Raw genomic sequence first — 8,412 nt, 5'->3', positions numbered from 1 at the left:
TGTCCCCCACCAAGTTATTAACCGCCGGATTTGGGAGAGTGCAATAATGCGCCCCATTGACCTTCCAGCTATAGCGAAGATTTCGGCCCAGAATTTCATTAAGGAACTTCATATCACAAAGTGCCTTAAGATCAAGTAAGTTAGAACCTTGGACTGGGGTCATTTGGTCTAGAAAAGACCCAAACCCTAGCTTCCTCGCAATAATTGAAATAATTCCCCCCGCATCTAATCTATCCACTCATCTCTCCACTTTCCCTTATTTTGATACATCTTTTGATGAACAAGTATCCCATGTTCACATACCCTTCCACATTTCCTTCGAATCTTGAAGCTAGAAAGAGGCATTTGATCGCCTCTTTAGTTAGCTTCCCTAAGTCTTGTTTAGAGAAACAAGCATAGCTCATGATTCGCATAAAAATTCGAAGGACGGGATGGATAATGTGGCTAGCATGGCTAGACCGGGTTGTGAAATTGGGATACCCCACAATGGTATTCCACCACACTTGCTCCTCATAGCTTGAGAAGTAAGTACCATTGGGGTCATAGACTTGGTTGAGGGTGGGCCATTCAAAAATTTCGTTCAATCTCGTCAAAGTTAAGGTTCTTTCGACATTGAACATTCTAAATTTTATCTCACATTCCAATGGCTCATCCTCAAGGCTAATGCACTTCATAGAAACCGATGAAAGGAATTCGAGAGTTAGGGAAGAAAAGGTTTCTTCCCCAAGGTTCAAGAAGTTTAGCCAACCGAAGTTGTCGGCTACTCTTCTAATTCCATCATCGACCCCTAGAAGTCGCATTGATTGCTGATGATATAATCGGGTTGGGATAATTTTTCGTTTGGAAAGGTCATCGAATGCCTTTTTAAATCTTTTATCGATTTTTAAGGTTGGTGGTGGGTTAGGGTTTTCTTGTTGTGAAGGGGATGAGGATGTTTGAGGTTCACTTGTTTTTCTTTTCTTAATCCCTCCAATGAACTTTTTCATTTTTAGTTTAGAAAAGGTTATTTTAGGAAAATCACTCAACAACAAACAACTCCACACACACCCTTAACTTCAAACCCCCTTTAAAATCCAAATGTACCTGTTCCACAACACAACCAACAATATATTCCAACACATAAATTCTCAACAACAATGTACTTCACTAATTTCACATAAATCACATTCACAAAATCACAAGGTTTATGCAATTTTCAATCACAATTTCAACTACTCCAAAAATCATTCACAATTTTCTCTAACAATTCTCCATAAACAACAATAATTGTTCAATTCCAACCAATCATGCAATCAACTACACAATTTGTATGAAATAAACAAGAATTAAGAAAATTTGAAAAAGAAAGTTGAGTAGAGAAGTGGATTATACCAAATAGGGTATGAAAATACTCTAAAATCCTCCAAGACTACCCAAATTTTCTCCTCCTTCAAGCTTTCACCCTTTTGCTCTTGTTCTTCAATGGAGAATTTGTGGGTTTTCGAATTTTTGACCAATTTTGTGAAATTTTGTGATTTTTAGAAAGAGAATTGGAAGGAGAGTAAGGATTTGTGAATTATGAGTGAAGAAAGTGAAGGATTGATGATGATTTTGATGAGAGAAGGTAGAGAAAATGGGGTTTTTAGAGTGAGAAAGAGGTGGGTAAAGAGGGGAGAGAATATGAATGTGGGTAAATGAGAGGTGGGAGATGAAAGAGGGTAAAAAGAGATAAGGGGGAAATCCCCTTTTTTTTTTACACGGCAGGGGAGGAGCGCCCGATCCTCCCTTTGAGGGCTGCTACTGCCTCTTTTTCGTCAGTAAGAGCGGGCGTGCAGGGTGGTAGGAGCGCCCGCTCCTACTTCTTTACTTCGATTCTGCCAGTTTTTTCAAAACTCTTTTTTTTTCGAGAGTTCAACTCAGGAGCGGGTGTGCAGTACTCTTGGAGTGCCCGCTCCAAACAATTGTTGTAGGTTCTACCTCTTCTGAGTACAAAGGAGCGGGCGTGCACTCCTTCATGAGCGCCCGCTCCTAAGCTTGCTGGAAGGTTCTTCCTTGTTTGCTGGTAGTAGGAGCGGGCGTGCATTTGGGTAGGAGCGCCCGCTCCTATCTTGATTTTTCGAATCTGCCTTTTTCTGCTATCCTTTTGCAAATTACCTACAACAGAAACAAAACACTAAACAAACATTCAAAATGTTAAGTGTTAGTTTACGCTCTTTCATCTCTCTTTTTTTTCTTTATTTTTGAGTAAAAGCAAAAATACTCGGGTTGCCTCCCGGGAGCGCTTCTTTAACGTCAAGGTGGGATAAAGTTCGAAACCAAATTGTCACCATTGTTTTCATTGTTACAACTTGCCATCTTGGGCAAAACCAAATTGTTTTCTTGACTATCACCTACAACAAATTCATTTTCATCATTTTTCTTTGAATCCTTCTTCTTCCTTTTTCTCTTTGATTTTCCCTTCCTCCTCTTCTTGGAAGCTTTGATGTCACCCTCTTCATTCTTGTTAGCATCGGACTCACCATCTTCAAGCATAGTCTTGAGGCAAGCAAGCATGGCAATCACCTCATCAAACCTATCCAAACCTTGCTTTGACTCATGGACATTGAAAAGAGGATTAGTAGCACAAAGCATTCTCAACATATGCAAATCATTATCACTAATAGCATCTAAGGTCATGCAATCTTTCATGGGGGAAGGACATCCTCTCTTGGGGTCAATAGTAAGACAAAATTCATCATCCCCCAAATTTAATGTGAGTTTTCCTTCCCTTACATCAATGATTGCACCGCCCGTTGCTAAGAAATGTCGAACTAGGATAATGGGGGTGAGGACATCTTCCGTCATTCCTAACACAATAAAGTCAACCGGAATGGTGAAATTACCAACCTTGAGAGGAACATCCTCTACCTTACCCTTAGGGAATTTGGTGGATCCATCGGCAAGTTGAAGAGTGACATTAGTGGGTACCAAACCACCAATACCAAGCTTCTCATAAACCGAGAAAGGCATTAAACTCACACTAGCTCCTAAATCACATAGGGCATTTTCAAAGGAAATGTTCTTAATAGAGCAAGGAATGGAGAAGCTTCCGGGATCTTTTAGTTTAGTGGGAGAGTGGTTTTTGATAATTGCACTACAATTTTCAGTTAAGCTCACCGTGGTGGACTCACTCATGCCAACTATCTCATCCTCACTTGACTTAGACACCTCAAATTTTTTTTCTTCTCCAACCTCCTCATTCTCACTCTCTTTTTGCAAGCTCATGGGTGGAGTTTCATCTATGCTAGTCCCACATCTAGTAATGATTTCCTTACAATGTTCTTCTTGATTAGGTGAACAGGTGCTAGAATTGTTGCTTTTAAGTGCATTAACTAGTTGAGTTAATTGAGTTTCTAGCATCTTATTGTGGACTTGCACTTGCTTTATAGTCTCCTCTAAGTCATTGGTTTTCTTAGTTTGAGCATTAACAAATTTTTCCATTGTTATTTCTAGGCTTGACTTAGAAGGGGGAGCTTGAATTTGAAGAGGAGGTTGAGGGATAGGAGCAAGGGTAGGTTTATTTCCTCCATTAAAACCGGGTGGGTTGTTGTTGGACGAATATTGACCTCTTTGGTGATACCTATTGTCATTTTGTTGATATGTTTGACACATAGTTACCACTACCTTGGTTCCTATAATTTCCTTGATTATTGTTTTGAACATTCCTTTGGCCACTATATTGACCTTCACCATTTCCTTGGGTTTGGCCCCCTTTCCAACCAAAGTTTGGGTGATGTTTCCATCCCTCATTATAGGTGTTGGAATAAGGGTCATACCTAGGGTTGGTTTGACCATTGTTAATTGCATTTACTTGTTCCATGGAAGGGGAAGGGGAGCATGAATCATTATACAAATAGCACTCCGAAGTCACATGATCATCACTTCCACAAGCATCACAAGACATCATTTGTATTGACATGTTTTCATTTAATGAACTAGATGCATGTGAATTTTGACGTGGGGAAGGGATAGAGAAGAGGATTGCAATTGATCAAACTTAGAAGATAAAGCATCTAATTTTGAGTTAATCATGTTTATAGCATTTATCTCGTACTTTCCTCCTTTCTTGGAAGTGCTTCTCTCATCAGGGCTCCAATCGGTGTAGTTTTGAACTACATCCTCAATGATCTTTAGTGCTTCCGTGGGTGGCTTGTTCATGATAGGTCCTCCCGATGCTCCATCCAAGAGTATGCGGTCTGATCTCAAGAGTCCTCTATAAAACCCATGGAGCAAGAGCCAATCTTCCATGCCATGGTGGGGGCATTATTGTTGGTAGCTCTTGAATCTCTCCCAAGCATCGTAAAGAGACTCATCGGGCTCTTGTTGAAAGTTCGAAATCTTGGACCTCAACTCCGCCGTTTTCCCAAGAGGAATGAACCTCCCAAGGAATGTCGAAGTCACCTCATTACATGTGTTCAATAAGTTCGGAGGCAACCTATCAAGCCAATCACTTGCCTTTCCCGTTAAAGAGAATTTGAACATGCTTAAGAGAATGTACTCCGGAGTCACCCCATTTGCCTTCACGGTGCTACAATACCGTGTGAATTGATTGAGATGTGCAATGGGATCTTCATGCTTTGCCCCGGAGAATTGATGACCCTCAATCAAGGTGATAAGGGCGGGCCTTATCTCAAAATTGTTTGCTTCAATAGCGGGAGTAGCAATCCCACTTGCTTCTTGATATGGACGAGGAACACCAAACTCTCTCAAAGTCTTGTTCGGAGCAGCCATTTCAAAGTCTTGAAAAGGTGAAGAAGTTGGAGAATTTGTCCTTGGTGACTCTAATGGAATGGTGTCTCCACTAGATTCACTAGAACTAGAATGATCGGACTCAACCTCAACTTGCGGCTCACTTGAAATGGCACCGGTAGCTATCGCCCTCTTTTCTCTTCGATTTTCCCTAACAACCTTTTCAAGCTCGAGGTTCAATGGCACAAGAGGAAGTTTCCTATTGCTGCCTTTGGGCATAAACAAAGAAAACTAAATGGGAGATTAGTAGGTTAGTCAAAGAAAACAAAGAAAAAAAATATATACAAATGAACTAGGCTCACATATCTCATAAGTAACTCAATGATTAACGCCATTCCCCGGCAACGGCGCCATTTTGGTTGAGGATAAAATCGGTCGTTGGACAATCACCCTAAAACCAAACAATAATTCTACCTAAACCAACCTAAGACAAGTCTAGGGTAAGTAAAGGATCGTATCCACAGGGAATTAGTAAGTACACCGAGAGTATGAAACGGTTGCAATCTAGTTCGGTCACAAATTGGGGGTTTTGATTAGGTAACTACTATGGAGACAAACACTAGGGGGAAATAGGGATCGACTCCAACCAAACCAACGGATCAAAACAATAGGCAAGCATGAACACAAATTGGGTGATAGAGAGGGCACTCAACATTGCCTTCTTTCGAAGCCACAACACTAAGCATTCCTAAACCAAACTCAACTAACAAGATAGGCCAACCAAGTCTTAACAAAGAGAAGTAGACTACTAACTTGGGTTTGTCTTTCGATCGGTCCAAGAAAGCATTAAGGCACATGCAATTGGGATCTCTCACCTAATTGTTGCAACTAATACTACCACATCATTCAAACAAGGAACCATAATCAAGAGGAATTTAGCATAATCATATAAGAAAAGGCTCACAACTAGACTCCATCTCTCAATGCAAGCATAAAAGTGAATACATGAGCAATAAGTGGCCATCCAATTACACATGCAATTAACCAATTCTTTAACAATCAATCATCAACCCAAAATGAACATGCAAGCATAAACATCAATAAACCCATGGCTTGGTTGGGTCTTCACCCAACCCCTAGCTAATTAACTACTCACTAAACATGGTGAAGGACATCAAATTAACAAGTTCTAATTCAAACATTAAATTAACAAGTTGAGAGGAGTGGTAGGAATAAGGTTGATTGGACATGCAACAAAAATTAAGCAAGATCAAGAGAGGAATTTAACAATTCAAAGTAAATAAAAACTGAAATTAAAGAGTAAAATATAGAGGAAAGAGATTACTTAAAATGCTTCAAAGTTGAGAAATTATTGAATTCAAGAGAACAATCTTCAATTAATCTACTACAATGATTGAGTTTGAGAAGATCTAAGCTAATTAATGAGGGTTGAGAAAAACTAAGGGCCTAAGAAAACTAAAAGGGAAAGAAGATCCCAAAAATCTAAAGTCAAGCGTCCTATTTATATGCCCAGAAATTACATCGTAAAATCCGTCAAAATCGGGCTTCAAAACAAGAGGAGCGCCCGCTCCTGGGTGTGGAGCGCTCGCTCTTGGGCTCTCTGCATGCCCTCTCCTCTTGCAGCAGTTTGGGGCAGAATGTAGGAAAACAGGGAGGAGCGCCCGCTCCTTGAAGGCTGCCCGCCCGCTCCTCTATGTGTAGGGGGAGGCAGATTGTGGTGCTGGGATGAGAAGCGGCCGCTCCTCAAAGGGTGCACGCCCGCTCTTGCTTGATAATGCTCCCTTGAGAAAGTCTTCATGCTCATGCTACTTAACCATAATCTCATTGCACCTACAAACACGAGCACACACATAAACAGAAACGGGGAAGCCAAAAGATGCAAGTGTGTACAAAAAGAGTTAGAAAAGGGGATTAAAGTAGGGGAAAGAGTACAAAATTGTGTTTAGAAAGCCATGATAAGTGGACAAATAAAACACTTATCAATGGATGAAAATTACCTATCATCCAACAATTGTTCAAGGGATATACTTTTAAGATAAGCTACAAAACTAAACAAACTACATAGGTCAAATCAAATTATAGCAAAGGCTTCATATGTGATATGGATAAGAAAATTTCTTATTAAGTCTGTCTACAAAGCAAGGAACAAATGTTATATTAAATCGTTTAATGCACGATCAATTCCTATACAGAGCACAGGGTACTACTACACAAATCATACTTAGCACAAAATGTTTGTTGCTCAAGTAGGTGCCCTTATGGAAATTGTTCCAAAAGGTCAAGTGGGAGTAGTGTAAATCTTGAAAGAGTTCGAGTAAAGCAAAAAACAAACATGGTTCAAACCATGGTTGGTTCACCCTATGCTAAAAGTGCCTCCTCAAAAAGGCAAGTGGGAGTATAAGAATCTCGAAAAGTTCGAGAGCCTTGAAAGAGTTCAAGAAAAATGATTTAGAAAATCTTGAAGAAATTTGAGAAGTAATCGAATCAAAGCAACAATATGAGCATGATTCACCTCATGTTACAAATGACAACGCGTGGTCTCATTAAGTGTAATGGGAGTAATAACCATGTGTCGAAGGTAGTACATTCCAAGTGCACATCCTCAAATTGTCGTTTCTCATTGAAAACTAAACAAAGTTGTTGTATGAGTCTCAATTGTTGCATAAAAACCCATAATGATGACTAGCATATGTAAAATTTAGCCAATGAAATATGATTTCATATTGACTAAGAGTTTTAAAATATTCATTTTGGAACATGATGATTATGCAAGTAATAAAGATGATTTGACAAGCTATGACTCCAAGTGGTTTAAAAACCAGGAAATCTGAAATATATTCTAAGTCTGTAAGCAAGTGTATGACACTTAAATAATTTGCTTAATTGGGTGAGACCCATTATAAGAAAAACAGACAAGATAGAAAAATGTTTTCTAACTAAAGCAAAGACTTGTTAGAGGATTCAACTAATTCATAGTATGACTATGAATACGATGAAACCTTTACATTAGTCATTTTGCAAAGATCTTTTAAAGATATTTAAGTGATTTCTACCTTATAAGATTTGGTAGATGGATTTCAAAACGCTTTCTTGAATTTGTTCCTAAAAGAAGATTTGTATCAAAAGTTTGAAGATCCAATAATCCTAGGGATGCATAGTATCATGGAGTTAATGTTCTTAATTTTGTGAGTTAATCAAATCGTTTGATGTTCTCGTAAAATGAAGAAAAGGTCTTCTGTGTACAAGATGTTTAGTGGGAGCTATGAAGTCTTCTTATTCTAGTATAAATTAAAGAGAAAATTATTCATTGCTTGAAGAGTCAAGTGGTGGGTAGTGCATTTTGTATGAAAAACCTTGAAGAGAATGATGAGTACATTTGGGATCCAAAATCTATAGAGATAGGTTTTGATGGATGTTTGAGCTTGGTTAAGAAGCTTATATTGATTAGATTCTTATAAGGTTTAACATTATATTGAAAGGAGTTTCAATCCTATGTAACATGACACGTTGCTTAATGATTCAATGCTTTGAGAAAGGTTGATGAAATTAAGGTTTTGAGTGATGATCCTTATGCAATTCGCAAAGGATGCATCGTGCATGCCATGGACTATACTCATCTATTTGATTCACATGTTTTAAAGAACAAGTGATAATAGATTACAATCGAAATCCAATATAACGTTG

This window comes from Chenopodium quinoa, unplaced genomic scaffold, assembly GCF_001683475.1.
Source record: "Chenopodium quinoa cultivar QQ74 unplaced genomic scaffold, ASM168347v1, whole genome shotgun sequence".
NCBI classification, from domain to species: Eukaryota; Viridiplantae; Streptophyta; class Magnoliopsida; order Caryophyllales; family Amaranthaceae; genus Chenopodium; species Chenopodium quinoa.
Note: the sequence above shows the minus strand (reverse complement) of the source record.